Source organism: Parus major, chromosome 1, assembly GCF_001522545.3.
Source record: "Parus major isolate Abel chromosome 1, Parus_major1.1, whole genome shotgun sequence".
Classification (NCBI taxonomy): domain Eukaryota; kingdom Metazoa; phylum Chordata; class Aves; order Passeriformes; family Paridae; genus Parus; species Parus major.
This window is the reverse complement of record NC_031768.1, coordinates 16,185,735-16,202,660: the sequence shown is the minus strand read 5'-3', so window position 1 is coordinate 16,202,660 and position 16,926 is coordinate 16,185,735.

Here is a 16,926-nt window from a genome sequence, read left to right as displayed (position 1 = left end):
GTAGAGACAGAGAGAGGCTTATTTAAAGTGAAATCGTATTTCCTTAGGCTACAGTTAAGTAAAAACTTCATCTTTGCTTTGTCAGGCCTTGCTTTGTCAGAATTCAGACATAACTCCCTGATTTAGCCCAAAGAGGGACACTCTTTCAGCACTGTGAAGGAAAAACCATTCCCAGCCTCCAGCAGTCCCTTAGTCAGAGGGTGGCCAGGCAGGACCTGCAAGAGGACTCCAGGTGCTCCACCTGAAGAGGATTTGGCCCCTTGTCAGCTGCAAGAACTGAAATTAAGCTGGGAAAATGAAACCATTTGAATAACTGGCCTTTGTGGGCAGGGAGCCAGAGGGGACAGCATATTCTGCTCTTTAACTAGTATGATTTTTAAGAATTATGTCACAGCTATCCAAAGAGCAGAGCTTTAAAAGAGGAAATAACGAGTGATAAATTAATTCTTCCAGCATTAAGCCATGACAAGGGATGTTTTATTGGCCTAAAAGTATGTCTCTAGTGCACATGAGGCACAAGGCCAAGGCGTTAAAAACTTGTAAATATCCTGTGGGGAGCTATTTGCCATCAGCAGTGGGATGGATTTAGATGGCTCCTCCATTCTTAGTTTTTACAATTAGATGGTGCTCTGGGGTGCCTTCATGCAAATCTAGATTGGCTCTCCATATTTAAATTCATGGTTCCAATAATCTTTCTTAAAAATTAAAAATGCATCTTCCTGCTCCAGAGAAAAGTTCTTAGTCAAAGTGGGAAAGAAAAGAGGTAGGAGAAGCTTCAAAAGCCCTTTTTAATCTGTTTTTTCAGGTAGTGCTGCTTTACATGTGTGCCTGCTTCAGTGGGATGTTTACATGGATTTTGCAGTAAAGCAGAATAAAGGAAAATTAACAAAGAAATGGAATCCCTAGGTATCTGTAGCCCATAGCCGAATCAGAGCTCCTTCACCTCATGCTCTCATTGCTCCTCCTGTTTTACTGTGCCCTCAAATGCACCTTGGAGCAGGAGGCCTTGGGAATGTGAGCTCCACTTGCAGCAGTCTCTTATGTCCTCAATATTGCCTCAGTACCCACTGATTTGGGCACACATCTGGAAGCAGTGGCATTAGCTGTGTTCCAGATGTGTTAGCCTAGTAGCCCCCCGCCACTACATGCTGAATCAGTATTTCCAGTTAAATCTTGGATTGGTTTATGTTTATTGATTGTTAACTTAAATTCCACGAGGCAGGAAAAATATCTTATCTGAGGACGTTTTGAGGATGCTTTATGCATCAGAAATGTGATGGGCTAGACAAGACTAAGGCTATATATTGCATCTAGTCTGGTTTTTGTGGGAGGGAAAGAGGATGGGAAGGAGAGGGGGAGCTAGCTTCCTTAGCTTAGGCTGATCCCACTAGAAATGTTATCTTTTTACATGCCATCCTTGGCTCATGTAGGGAGCTCATCAGGGTGCTGTGGTTTTCAATAAAACATGGGTGTAACAGCTGGCAAAGGTGCAGGTACTGCCTCCCTGCCACAGACCCTCCACCAGGACCTCAGTGCCTCCAGAGAGGAGCAGAGCAGCGATAGCGTGCCAGCCCCGTGATGGCAAATGGCATCCAGAGCCCAGTGAGGAGGAAAGAGGGGAAGGAGGCAGTATGTCAGCTCTGGTAGGACCATGATGGAGAAAAGGAGAAAAAATGTGACTCTGGAAAAGTAATCATGCTCCTGAGGTGGCAGGGAAGTCGGTGTGCCTCCACTACTTTGCTCTGTGCCCACACATAAGAATAACGTGCTTTAAAGTGCTCCGCTGGACTACTCACTACCAGGATGCTTGGAGCAGGGCTGCCACTTGACCCATGAGCTATTCCCTTCAAGGTCACTTAAGGAATTCAGCAGTTTGTGATGTCTGTCACAGGTTTAGGTTGTGTTAAGGCAGTGATACGGGTGTTGAGCAGACCGATACAGAGCACGCATTGTTTACTGCAGTTTTCACACTCTTACCTGAGAGGAAAAGGCCAGCACGTGATCTCACCTGCATTTGTTTTCCAGCCTCGTGCTCTTTGTAAAGGACACTGTATACCTGGTCAGAAATAATGGCTTTCTGTTTCATTAATGAGTTCTTACAGCAATTTCCCTTCAGAGTAATCACCCTGGGTGAAGGAGATGTGCACTTGGACAAAAGCAATCGGCCCTCCCAATGGGTCATACTGGGGGCACCATTCTCTGCCAACAGAAAAAACACTCCTTTTTGGGTGTCTCAGTTTGGATGTGAAAGAAACCAGTGCTGCTGGAGTCACCAGTCACCTGAAGCTATCAGTCAAAATGTCTCCTGGGATTAAAAACCCCTCCTTGGTAAAGGTATGTTTCCAGCATGTAGTACTATACCACACAGGGGAAAAAAAATAATAAAAATGTTGCTTTGATTGCTCTCCAAATACCTTGTTGGAGAGCAGAATCTGCCTCTTTCAGGCCTGCACTTTTTGCTGCAAAAATCCTCAGGAACTTTGATCCAGGCATCCCAAGACTTTTGACATCCCAGGACTTTTAGGGGCTCTGATTTGGAACAGACCTTCCTTTTTCACTACAATCTATTTACTCCTATCACTCATACTGGAGAAAATAGTAACACACATGCATTTATTCGTACAGCCTTTCAAACTGCTGCTGCAGGTGTGTCATGCTCCAATTAGAGCTGGCCATTAAGTGCACTTGGAGCAATGTCAGAGTGAGAGCAAACAAGTTATGAGTGTTTGGGGTCAAGTGTGGCAGACTCCAGGGCTAGTGCTGGACTGCAGGGGCTGAGGTGGAGGCAGGCCAGCAGCATCTTCCTCCTACTCTGAACTTTACCACCATAGGTAAGCTCTAATTTGAGGAAGAAAAATGCAGTTTAATTTCCCCCACCTTAGTTATAAATCTAACTTAGCCCAATTCATATTTTAATGAGTTGGATTCTCAGCTGTACTTCATTACTCTTCTCTCTAGTTTGATTCATTGCCTTGTTTTCTAGATTTGGCACTTTCTTGGTTTAGCACAAACCAGGAAGGCTGAGCAAAGCACAGGTGCTTACTGCTGCCCCTGCTTTCAGCCCATGGCCTGGGGAACTCATCCTGCTTTTGTTCTCCTCCTGTACAAATGTATGGCTGGGTTTACAGCTATGCTTTGATTTAGTTGACTCTGGAAGTGGCTTTGGCTGTAGGTGCTGAAGCAAGGGGCCTCTATGACACATCATCTGGGTGGACATGGTCTTATCGTAGACTTGCAGCTCTGCAAACTGAATATTGAAATAATCAGTGGAAACCTGCACTCAGCTCAAACTGAGCACAGAAACCTGAGAGTGCATGACATAATTTGGGAAAAGGTACAGAAATCATTATATTTGAGACTAATAGCAGCACTAGCACTACACACAGGGCTATGGCTCCAGGTTGGCCCATCTCATTCAAGATGTCACTCTGATATTATGCAGTGCTAAAAAGTGTTAGAGGAAAAAGGAAGAGCCCCAAAGTTGTCAAAACCAATTCAGTAAAGTTTGGGTGACCACTGCCTTCGCTGACATGCTGGTGTTTCTTCTGGCTTCCCTGGAACCTCAAATGTGTGCTCAAGGCCAGCCTCTGCTTCACTTCTGACCACAGTCATTTCTCTCTGCTTTAAGCTGAAGTACCTGTAAATGCACTCAGCAGTATAAGATCTATACAGACATATTTACAGAAGTTTCTGCTTTACTTTCCCTTTTGTACTTTGTTATTTGATACTTATTTTAAAAATCTTTTCCTGTGTTATTTTCCTCCAGTATAGACTGAGGAATTCCCATCTGTTCAGCCTGTCTTCTTCCAGACATTTCTTTCTCTCTGGTTGGTTTTGTTGCTTCTCTCTGGGACCATTTTTTTGGGTAGTAGTAGTAAGGTAGCCAAATTGAAGCCAGCTTTTTGTCATCTCATTTCTAAAGCAGTGAGTCTGTAAAATACAGCATCATGACACCCAGGAGTTTATAGTTCTTGTTCTTTTTTCCTCCCTATCTGGCAGCCCTGCAAACATCAGCTGGCATCCTGGAATGGTGGGATCATACTAATGAATTGAGAATTTGTAAATAACACTATACAAGTTTGTAAGAGACAGTGTGAATCTCTGTCTCTCACTCTTTTTGCAATGTTTGCATCAACCCTGAAGCATCATTTTAAAGTAATAATATTTTTGTAAACCATCAGAGGTACGTGTGAGCCACCCTGCCCCATAGCAGGTACATTCTGTAACTGCATTTTTCAGAGAACTGAACACTGAAAAGTTTCTGCAAGAGCTGCAGGGCACAGGCCTTAGCTGACTGAAAGCCTGTACCTTCCTGAAAAACAGTGCTAATAAAAGGTGTCTCTTCAGAAGGATAAAAACTGTCCTCTGACCTTGTGCTCTTTGATTCTTTGACTTCACTCCCTTGGGTAAAAGCATCACTGTTCATGTGTGCATCTCCTGAGAAGGCAAATCCCAAGCTCACAAGTTCCTCTGGAATTGATGGTAATGGTGACTGAGCATGGGCTTGGGAGCCAAGCCAAACCCAAGGAGTTTGGACCATCTTGCAGGTAATTTTACATCTTGAGGTGTCTCATTAAAAGACTCATCTATTTTGTCTCAGGAAGAAGAAGCAAGATCAAAGGCAGGAGAGGAGTGAGATAACAAAATCAGTTCTAATAAAAGTAATGGATGTCTCAATTTTTACTTCCCTTAAACAGGAGTATTTACTGCTTCTCTTTGAATTTTGCAAAGCCTTTTGAGAGTTGCACTCATTTTTGTGCTCAGACATCACTGCACATTTTGCCTTATGCAAATTATTGCCTTATTGCCTTATGCTGTCTTTTATCATGAGGGAAGAAGTAATAATTCAGGCCTCAAATTTAGCTTTTGTCTAAAAGAAATGAGGTTGATATATGCACTGCCTAGACAATAGGATACCATATAATCCCCTCATCTGTTAGAAGGGCACAAGTTATTTATGTTAATCCTCAACCTAGATGTGTGTGTTTGTAGCTGTTACTTTCTGACAGTACTTTCATTATGCTTCTTTTACTGCAATGGGAAGTGGGTGACACAGGGGAAATGTGAACTTGTTTGCTGGATGTATAAGTTTGCTGTAGGCAAGTGCTTTAGGTTTAAAGCAGTAACTGTGCAGGTCAAGGGTAGCCACATTAATCAGAGAGACTGGCCTTTTTTCATTGTCTGGGTGGAATAAATTGCAAATTCAATATACATTACAAAGTGGCAAAACTAGCTTAAATTCTAGAAGTTCATTAGGAGTGTAAGAAATTAGTAGGAAAAACAATTTTATCTAAAAGAGGTTTAATTTTCACTTTCCCTGTGTCACATTGGCCAAGGTGTGACAAGCCTCAGTGAATGATATTTATGAATCAATACTTCAAAACCATGAGGTGAGCTTAAAAACCAACAAGATCTAAAAATTAAATGGGAAGTTTTCTTAATGTGACTCCTGGCCCCTGAATTTTTTACTCGGGGCCCCTTTTTAATTCTTGACCACAGTTTTTTTCTGAACTAAAACTAAGCTTACTCTCTTTTAAATCTCTTGCTTCCAACAGCTGGAGCTTTAAGAAATACAGTCAATATTGGGAGAGAGCAAATAGGCAGCAGTGCTGTTCAGCTGACAATACTCATGCAGCAGCACTGCTCCAAACCTAAAGCGTTGTATTAATGTATAAGTAATAGCCTAAAGGTCCTTCTGTTAGTGGAGGGTTCAGTTACTGTGATTTCCAAGTGCAAAGGACTAAACCTGTGTGTCCTGTACTTTCCTCCAGGAGCAAGGCTTACCTTCCCAGGGAAGACTGCCAGAATGTTTGGGACTATTAGGTGCCCAGTGGCAGGACTAGAGGCAATGGGCACAAACTGAAGCACAGAAGGTTCCCTCTGAACATCAGGAAACACTTTTTCAACTATGACATAACACAGTTTCCCAGAGAGGTTTCTAGAGATTCCCTTCTTGAAAATATTTGAAAGCCATTTGGACATGGGTCTGGACAACCAGGTCTAGGTGACCCTGCTTGAGGTGATTTCCAGAGATCCCTTCCAACCTCAACCAGTGTGTGATTCTCTGATAAAACAAGGTCAACATTGTCCCATTAGAAATGGGAACACCCCATCTGCATTGACCACCATATCCAGCTTCATAAAAGAAATTATAAGACATTACTTGCTGTATTTTGCTTATGATTTGTAGCCTGCATGTATCTCTCTATGTTTAGGCAGCAGCTGATCATAATTATTTAGCTGAGTGTTTCTCCAGGGATAATGAATGAGACTGAGTTCTAGTTTCTGTGCCCTGGAGAGGCAGGAGAGCAGAGATCTTCCTTGAGGCAAACAGGATTGGCCTCAACACATAACCCACTTTTTTGAGGATTGTAATTTTTCAGAGAGACTGAAATATTTAATCAGCAGTGACCTAATAACATGTATGTGGCAGGTGCAACAGGGCTCAGTGAACTAATGAAGTATGGATGGCCCTGGCTCAAGAGTAGGGAGGATGAATCGGGAGGCTAATATGGGATGAGCCAGCCAAAGAGATTATTTTCTTGCACAGGCAATAGGGAGAGCTCCATAAAGCTGTCTGAAATCCTGCCTTCCTAGAAATCCACTCCTTTAAGCTTGTGGACTGGATTCTTTGGCCCCCAGAGAGAGATAGGATGCCTTTCCCCTTATCTGTAACCAACTAACAAGGAAATAGAGACCTGGACTTTATTCAGCATTAGCATGAAAACAGCTGGGAAAGCGAAACTGGTGGGACTGACTGGGGGCAGGAGCTGAGCACTGTCAGCCAGTGTCCTGCACAATGCATGACACAGGGGCCTCTTGCTAGTAAATGTAGGTATTAAAGGGGTGGGTTACAGTTATTCATAAAATATTATCTTGGAGAAAAAATCCAATCATGAGAGGAAAAAGTGTTTGAGGCTGTCTTTGCTGTCATGGTGTTTGATTCTTTGACACTGACGCTGCTGATGAGAGTCTGGCTCTCAGATGTCTGCATCCAGAAAAGTAAGGTAGTCCAGGCATTAGTGTATGAGCCATGTAAAAATCTGGATTCAGATCCTCTTCTGTGGTCTGGGGAAGTCATCAGAGGTGGAGTTAACCTTTCTTGATTCCACCTGGTTAGGAACTAAAGCCTTGGTGTCTAGTTGCCTCAGCTGCCTCTGCACTAAGGAGAGAAGAGCACTTTTGGAGAGCAGGCTCCTGCAGTGCTGCTTTGCTGGTGAGCATGGGAGGGCTCACAAGGAGCCCATGCCATCCTCATGTCTGCACTCAGTAGCCAAATACCAAATACCTTGTTCTGCAAACCAGGCCATTATCTGTCGTGGGCTCCTGGAAAAGAATTAAGGCTATTTGACCAAGTAAGGGCAGAGCCAAGTCCTTACCCAGCAGTGCAGAGAGGTTTTACAGCAGCAGGGTGTGGAGGAGCCCTTCCTCTGGGCACTGGTGCAGGGCAGGGTACCACAGCGTGGTGTCACATCACTGTAGCACCGTGACTCATCAGCTCAGCTGGGCCCTGTGCACTCTTAATCCATCCCAGGCTGTTTCTCACATGGAGCTGCTTTGAAAGTTTGAGAAAGTTTGCTTTGCTCTTGATTCCTCATTTTTGCACAGCTCACTCCATCTGGGCCTGAAAGTCAAAGCACTGAAATGTTGCAATAACAGCTGTGCTTGCAAGCCTCCTATCCCAGCTGATAATTAAATGCAGAATATCTCAAGAAAAACTCATATCTAGAGAAGACAAGCCCAGCTGTTAAAAAAAAAACAAAAAACAACAAAACCAAAACAACTGAAATAAACATCTGAATATGCAGGTGCTTGTGCAAATTAAAGCTACTCTCCCCTTAGGTTAAAGATTTAGCTGAGGTCATGAAGGGCCTCTCCTATTGTTTAAAGCTGCTGGTGCATAAACTCATAGTTGTGTTAAGCAGCTATTGGCAGGGACACAAAGTGTCCACAGCCACAGCCATCACTCCCAACATCTACTGTTTGAGAAGATGGATTCTCTGCAGGCACTGCCTGGGATTGTCAGAGTGCCCTGTACCTCCCCAGCCTGCCAGGCGGTGCAGGGGCACGGATCAGTGTGCAGGCCCTGAGCTACAAGGAAAGGTTATTTACTCAAGGCTGGCCAAGGGAAGGGCTTCACCTGAAGCCAGCTGGCCTCAGCCAAGGTAAGATTGATGGTGCAGGTGTTTGTGGTAAGAAAAGATCCACCTGATTATAGATTATGTCTATCTTGTGTCTCTCTGGCTTGTATGGGGGGCTGAGCAAAATGTGAGCAGATCAGAGCAGCTGACCTGAACAAATGTTTGTTTTTCCTCTGTTCAGCTGAGGCTTTTTCTGGGTTTAATTTGTTCGCAGACTGCAGTACAGAGAGCAATACCTGCATACCCTGAGATTGGGCTCACTGCTGTCCTCCCAGCAGTGGCAATGGAGGACATAAACAGCACTTGCCTTGGGTACATTTAATCTGAAAAAGTGTGTGTTATCCCTGGTTTCCCTGGTCTGTCTGGGAACAGCTCTAAAAGCTGTAAATGGCCTGGGACTCCTCTGGTGGAAGACCTAGTTTTCTTAATGGTGACATTTCAGTGTTTCAGCTGCAAAGCACTGGGTGTGAGCAGTGTGAGCAGTTTGGGGTCCGGGTGATAGATCAGGCTGCCAAGGGCACCCAGAACCCACAGGACAGCTCTCCACACTGCACCTGCCAGGCTGGAGGGTATCCAGTGCCCACCAGGGTGGGTCCAGTCAGAGCTGCCATGTGGAAGTGCTCCAACTCCTTATGTTTATGCAATAAAGACATCAGGGCATTTTCATCAAGGTCTTTCTGTTCCTTCAGTCTATAAAACCTTGGTCAGTTAATTTTGGGACAATATTTATTCCTTCAGGCATATATGGTTGTGAAGAGGATGGTTTGATGGGAAGAATGGCCAGTGCTTGTTCCCAGGAGCAGGAAGGGCATTTTGGAGGACATGCTACACATCAGCGCTTTTGTGGAAGGTAGGCACACTTGAACTCTTGGACAAGTGTGCTTCATAAATCAAGGAACAATTTTCCTGAAAATAGAAGGTTGGAGCAAACAGGGGAGGTGATGGGTAAACACTGGTGTAGTTCATGTCTGCCTCATTCTTCAAGCATTAGCTGTTTAACACAGCATTAAAATGCTCTCCTGAAACTAAAAGGAGACATCTCTAGCCTTTGTACTTGTGAAATGAATTTTGAAAACTGCAGATCAAGTTCAAATGACATTGGGTTTTCTTCCCAGGTCTACAGAAGTCTTGAAACCACAGTTTTGAGAGGCAATTAACTCCTTAACCTCAAGATGTGCATTGACATGCAGTGTTGTTAAGGGTTCTCTCACTAATCACTCCTGTGGTCGTTAATCAGCTGACACACACATTCCTCGACTCCAGACAGCTCCTCAGACAGCCAAAAGCAACGACCCTCCTCTAAAGCAACCTCTGCAACACATCCTTAATTCTTTCCATATTGCACATGTTTTCTTAATACACAAAGCTGTGGTATACTGAGTTTGTGGAGGCAGCATAAAATTAGTATAAAAACAAATAATACTGAATCTACTATGCTTATTTTATTACTCTGGTTGCATTTTATTTATTAAAAGCCTTTTTTTTTTTTTCCACTTTTTTTTCTTCACTTCAGTGAGCTAGCTGACAAATTCCCCAGCTCTTACACTTGATCTTTGCAGAACTTAGGGGTTTTGTTAGAAAATTTAGTTTGAGCTTACAAACTTCTTGAGATAGAGAGCTAAATTCCCTTTCAATGATGAGCTCTAGCAGACAGGAGACTTCAGCAGGAGTTTCAATCAAATGGTTATCACCTCCACTGACTTTCCCTTTTGAGTGAGGCTCCAGGGGCCTGGTATCTCCTGACCTCAAATAGTTCCTCCTCCCAGTGCTGAGCTTCTGGGTGTCCTGGCTCCCACAGGAAAAGGGGGTCCATGGGTTGCCATTGCTGTTCCAGTTGCCTCTCCAGGTAAAGGTTGCTCAGATGAGGCTTTTGCTACCCTTGGTAAATGTTGCCATCAGCCAACACTGCAAGGTCTGGCTCCTGGGACTGGATAATGGTAAGCATTTCTCAAGGTACATATGGGTATTTAGTTGAGAAGTTGCCACAAATGTTAGCCTGGCTTTCAACACTGATGGTGTGATTGGTGTGTAATGTCAGCTGAAGATAAGAGGCTAAAACTCTCTAGGGAAAAAAAAAAAGAAGCCAAATGAGCTTGAATGAGAAATATGCTGCATGCTGGTTAATCCTCCTTGATTTCGTGCTAACTGGAGGGCCAGGAAAGCTCCATTTTCCCCCACACATTTAAATAAAAGACAATTGATGCCATTTCTTAAAAAAAATAGAAATCATGACTAATTTAAAACATTTTTAAAATTCTCAATAGATAAAACTAGTTATCATTTCAAAATAAAATTTTCTAAAAGTAGTATTAGATAATTCCCAGAGTGTTCTGTAACTTTAGCTCTTTGCATTTTGCCTGTTTGCTGTGAGGTACCTTAAAGGGACTTGAATGTGAGGGGCTTTGAAAATTGAAGGCATTTGTCTTGCCTGCATGACAAATATGGAGGGTGAAGTCAGGGCTTTATGATCTTCAGCAAGCTCATGGCTAGTTATTTTCTCTCAGCCTGTCATCACATCCCTATCTTTCCCCACCACCTGCCCCCAGCCCCTTGTTGCTTTGGATTTGGATATCTCTGAAAGTCATTAGAGATTTCAATAAGCTCTTTTTTACCAGTCATGCCTATTGAAAGGATGGTCAAGTTTTGTTTTCCTCTCACTCTTGATGCTCCTCTGACATTATTTTCCAATTTCCTCAGCTTGCACAATTAAATGGGCCACTGCCACCTCCCAGTTCCCCTGCCTATTTCCTGCTGATCCTGATGAACTGTCAGTAGTTACCTGTGTGGGTTGTATGTACACAGGGCAGGGTTTGCTGAATCAAGGCATTCCATCATTTTTTCTTATTAGAGTAATAAATCCATAGGGAGACTTCACTTTTTGCAGTAGAACTCATTTTAATTGAAAACTTAGGAAGCCTTGGAATCTATGGATAGCACATGCTCAAAAAAGAAGGGAGGGAAAGGGAAAAGGGAAGGGCCACTGACAGCAGTGGTGCTCTGCAGTTCTTTACATTCCTGTTTTTGACTGACTCTTTAATGACCCTGTTTGACAGCATCATTTCTCATGGTCCTTACTTCTTCCCATCAAAGACTAACCTTCCCAACATTAGTCACCTCCTGAAAAGTGATTGGGTATTTTGGGTGCTTGGGAAGCAAAGCTAAGCTGACCTCATAATTTTCAATTCTAATTTTCAATCTCTCACAGCCTCTCCTTCAGTGTGACTTCCCTCTCAAAGAGAGGAATGAACCCTAAAATAGGATTATGCCAACTGCTTCTATGGCCTTTAAAAACACATAACCATTTCTATAAATTTCCATCTTACCAGGGGTCACCCAGCATCTCTTAAGCCAAGTTCATGGTCTGAAATCAAAAAATTCTGTTCTCTGGAGGATATTTACATGTGCACTTCCCACAGATCAACCACACTTTTCCAGAAGCATTGCTGTTGGAATAAAGCCCCTAAGGAAGACTCTGTGCCAAGCAGGTGGGAGCAGACAGCAGCAGTACTTGGGCAGGGAGAGCAGACTGCTGAGGGGGCAAAGGGGCTGCCAGGGAAAGAGCAAGGAGGTTTTAAAGTCTGAACAGAGGGGATATGGGAACAAAGAGGCTCTGCCCCTATTGTAAGCTTTCTTGCGAGTCTGTGTTCTCCAGTGAGCAGCTTCATATGTGAAGGTTAAACCCCAGTATAAGAACATGAAAACATTGAGGATGCACCTAGAAACAAGAAATTGTGCACAAGAAACAGCTGTTTAGCTGTTCAGCCTGTTGTGTTTGGTTGAAGGGATTTTCTGCCCTGCTGTGACTTGGTATGGTAAATTTAGTACTGGCTTGTACTTTTACCACACTGAGGTTTTCACATGTCCCTGCTGGCTCCTGTTCATCAGGGCTTACCTGCATTTGGCACAGACAGGTGATAATGCCACAGACAAATTTTTCTCAACACCTGATCTGCTCTGGGACTTCTGTCACTGTGGTACAGTGGTACAGGCAGCAGCCCTAAAGCTGAACCAAGCTCTATCCCCTGTGCTTCACCAGCTGTGAAAGCAGGGCTGCAGCAACCAAGTGCAGGTCACTTCTCAGTGGGTGCTGAGCCCTTGCTGTGTAACCCTCTCAGCACCAGGGACCCCAGGCAAGAGGTGGCCTGGGCACCCTCGATGGAGACAGGTGCCCAAGGCAGTCTGCCAAGGGACAGGGGTGGCTGCTGGCACAGAGGATGGCCTCACCTACCTGCTGCTCTGGCCAGCCTTCTCTGGGCAAAAAGCACTTGTGGTTTGGAAGGAAATGAGAGATATTTAACTGTATTGGCTACGTAACTCCTTGCTGGCAGAAGTAGTTTGGCAAGATAAACACAACCAACATAATTGGGTCCAATTTCTTTAAATGCACTGCCCTGTATAATGAGAATAACTGAGGCCTTTTGCTGCCAGGTTGTTGAGTCACAAATGTGAAAGAAAGAAACCCAAAATAAACAAATTACCGAGGGGTTTGAGCTGGCTACTTTGGATCTATTTTTAAGCAAGACTTTAGCTGTAAGAATCTTGAGATTTAAGATTCTGCCTGTATCCTACATAAATAAATTTGGCACTCCAGTGAAGTTCAGTGCTCAAAATTCAAGGAATAGCTTTGGTTTGGGTTCATCTGGAGATATATTGTCAGCAATTGTTGATTTTTTGCAACACCCACAGCATCTGCAGTTGTGTAAAGCACGTGAGCTCGTGTTGGCCTTAAGTAAAAGTGGCAGCAATAGCAGCCAAGTGCTGTTCACAGTGTCAGCTCAGATAAACCTCTCTTTCTTCCTCGAGGGCAGCCCCATTTCCTGAAAGTGCAAACCCACACAGTTTTCATGGGAGTGTGAAACACAAACTGCTGCACTGTAGCTGAAACACGCTCCCCTGACCCTCTGCTGCTTCTCGGCGTCTTGAGCAGAGAAGGAAGGTTGGTTTGAACTGTCTCATCTGAACAGCTCAGGGCTGTTTTTTGAGCAAAACCTTACAGATTTGTGAATATTCACAGATGTACTCAGATATGACCCTAAGTGAGATTTCCTCACTTTTATAGACTCAGAGACGAGGGCAAAACCCATCCAGCCCATCTCTGCCATCACAGGTTTGTTTTCACTGTATTTCCTACAGCAAACATTGCATGAGTTGTCCTAGTTTGAGTCAAGGTGAAATTTGCCTGCCTGCATAAAGAAATGTTGCTTTTTTCACAGCAAAATGGCAGTCTTGCTTTGCAGTGCCAACATAGATGTCACTCACCACTGGCAGCTCACACTGAGCTGCTGCAGCCTGAGGAGCCCACTCTTCAGACACAGAAGGCAGCTCTGAATCCATCCAACTATTTATTGGAATAAAGCTTTGAATGTAATAAAGCTTCCTTTCTTGATCTGGTTGCTCTGCAGATGGTGAAAAGGACAACAGACATGCAGACATCTCCTAATGGCTCAAGCCCCCTCTCTGTCCCTTAAGGCTGTAGCAGCAGGGTATCTCACTGTTCTTGAGGAGGTTTTTTATCTCATCTGGGAGAAGAAGTCAGTTCCATGTAGCCACCAAAGCATCCATAGAACCAGGTGGCCAGGATGCAGAAGCCTGGCTCCTGCACCCACCAAGTTCCAACCCTCAGTCTTTGGTTTGCAGCTATTTAGATGAAGACAGGAGTAAAATAGATTTGGAAACAAGTTATAATTTTTTACCCTGTTCCTTGCTGTGGTTCACTGCACATCTGCACCAACATAGGCTTGAGGGGGTCTGGGCCCACAAAGACCCTCTGGCCCCACTTGTGTGCCTATCTTTGGGTGACACATGGCAAAACCAAGCTTGTAAGTGTTCCAGGGCACCTTCCCTGGCCTCTGTCAGGTGCCACAGGGCTCTTCTGCAGCCATGGCTGCAGGCACTGCTGTATACTGACAGTGCATTACACTTCCATGGATCATTCACTCTCTCTGAATATTTGAAACGATGAAGAACACTGTTTATTGATTATTATCCTTTATCAGCAGGCAGCAGGGGCACATAGTGGGAGCGAGAGAGGGGTCTGGGCTCTGCCCTCCTCCTCCAGCACGCCACAGTCAGGTGCCCCATGTAGACCTCTCCTACAGCAGGGAGCCAAGGATAAGGGGAACTGGAGCTTACTTCTGTCAGGAAGTGTTTGCAAAGCTCAGACTGACACACTGAGGCAAACGGCAAATGCTCCCGGACCACATAAATAAGCCGTCACTTTGAGCGAGTATGTAACTGAAAAGCAAGCAGATTGGAAAATTATCTAAAAATAGTGGAGCAAAGATTAGCAGCACAAGCATCAGCTCAGAAGCATCAGGACACTCCTGGGCTTATTCAAATCACAAGTTCTTAAAGGAGGATTGCAAAGACGTTGAAAATACACAGACAGCTCTACACGTTACTTGGGTTTGCCTGAACTCCAGGAGAGCGCGATGTTCCTGGCAGGGCACAGCAGCTACCTGGGAAGTCTTAGCATTTTTAATGAGGGTTATGAAGAATTCTATTATCATGGAAAGGAATATAATAATTTTCTCAATAAAAAAAGCTCCTTAGTCAGTAACCACTGTCTAGCTCTTGGAGGCAATTCAGCCTTCTTTAGCTGTCATTTCAGAAGACATATGGCAAGAACAAGATCAAATTCATATTGCCTTTCATATCAGGAAAATTTTCATATCAGGAAAATTTCCCATTAATAATAGGTTTGTCTTTATAATATGTGTCTTGGAGTAAAATAATTTGAGCTATGTGGGGTTTTATGAGACACTCTAGAGGGAGTGTCTTCTGACCGTCTCCTCTCTTTACCTTCCTCACTTCAGACCCCGTTAAGAATTTCACATTCTTCCAGTTTGTTTCAGTTGCTTTTGCAATTTCTCCCACCTTTCTGCAGTCCTTTTTGGCTTAGTTTTGTAATCATTATCCATTAACTATTTATTGCTTTATTGAACCATCATGGCTCATGAATGCATGTTTTCTTTCCCTTATTTTTCCTACATTTTATAGTGTATTCATTAAAACTTGCATCCCTTGTTGTGGGAGTGCAATACCAACCTATAATACTAATTGCTGTTGCAGGATCTTGGTAGCAGAGCTGCCTTTGTTTTCTCCCAAGCTGACACCTCCCTTGCAGTTCTCTTTGAATCCTCACCATGGTGGCCTGGAGCAATGAGCTTGCCATGAGATCCTTCAGAAGCTTTCCCCCTGCAGCTGTAGAGGTGACTCAGCTGTCCAGACACTGCTGTGATCTGATCTCTCTCTGGTCAATAAGGGCTCGGTGATGGATGAGCTGAACCAGAAGCTACCTGCTGCTACGGGAGGGGAGAGCCTGTTCTCCATCCTGGATCCCTTCTATGCCCTTCTCTGGACTCCAGGCTGCACTACCCACTCCTCACCTCCCTGACTCTCCTTGCACCAGCTCTGGCACTCATCTCATTGTAAGATAAGCCAATTTGAACCAGTAAAACAGCAGATCTGTGAGTCAGTCATTCAGCTTGAGGTGCCTTGTGAAACCATACCCTCCAGCTAAAATCATATCTGCGCATTAAGCTATATTTGGACACAGTTCTCACCATAACAAGAAGGAGTAAACAACCTTTCATTTCTTAAAATTGGAATAACAAGTTATGGAGAGTATGGAAAAAAATGTCAGCAGTGGATATGAAACAGCTACTAGATTATATGACCACTAAAATCCAACTTTTGTGTCATTTTTCATGAGGTGGCATTTCAGTGGGCAAGCTTGGGCAGCTACACCAAAATTACCCACTCTTGTCAGCAACTCGGCTACTTCTCCTGCTGGTTTGCCCTGCAGCTTCAGATGGGTCATCCCTTTTAGGCCCTCTGTGTCTCCAGCTGTGAAGCTGTGCATCAGGATGCTCCATAGGCTCTACAGCAGGCTGGGAACAACAGAGGTAGCAAATTTTTAAGAGGGAGATGTTGCAGTCCTTTCTATTTTTTGACTTGCTCCCATTGTCTCATGTGCACCCTTAATTTCCAGGAGAAAAATGTCCTGAGCTCTGGCAGTAATTATTAAGAGTACAGGTTATTATTAAGCAGGTTCAGTAAACTAAGCAGGGATCACAGAGCAAAGGGTGTACCTGGGAACTTATAGAACTACTTTTGAAAACCGCTTTAAAGATGAAGCATGCTTCTTCATCATGTGTTCTCATTATAATGACCAGTCTTTCTATCTACAGAGGAGCAATGGCACCTGCCAGGGCTTGCTACTGCTCTCCCTGTGTCACTGTCAGAGTAGAGAGGGTCAGTTTAGAGAGGCTATGCTGGCAGCCTGAGCTGGATGTGCTGCTCTGGCTGCACCACTGCCTTCCCTTGCTGTGCTGGGAGAGCCTTCTGTAGCTCTGATGAAATGGGGACAGTAGTTACCTGCAGCTTGTCTCCTCAGTGCTGTGAGACTGCACTCATTAGCCCTGGCAGAGTACACAGCCACCTGGATAAAAGGGAGAGATAAGTGCTCGGCTTCGTTGTTTGAAGACCCGGATCAAAGAACCGAGGGCAGCCTTGATTTACCACTGGAGGTACACCTGCAAGAAATGTCCGATTAGGAATCAAGCAATAAAACCACTGACAGCAAAAACAACAATGAAGGCATGAAAAAAGTTTGCAGCTGGTCAGCTGGAACACAATGAATCACGGAAAACCACAAAGCAACCGCTGCGTTTTTTCTGACACTTTTTACCATCTTGTTGCAAAGACTTTTAAAACAAAACAAAACAAACACTCCACAGGATATGCAGCTTGGGTTTTTTAAGGTTTTTTTAGAGGAAACAAG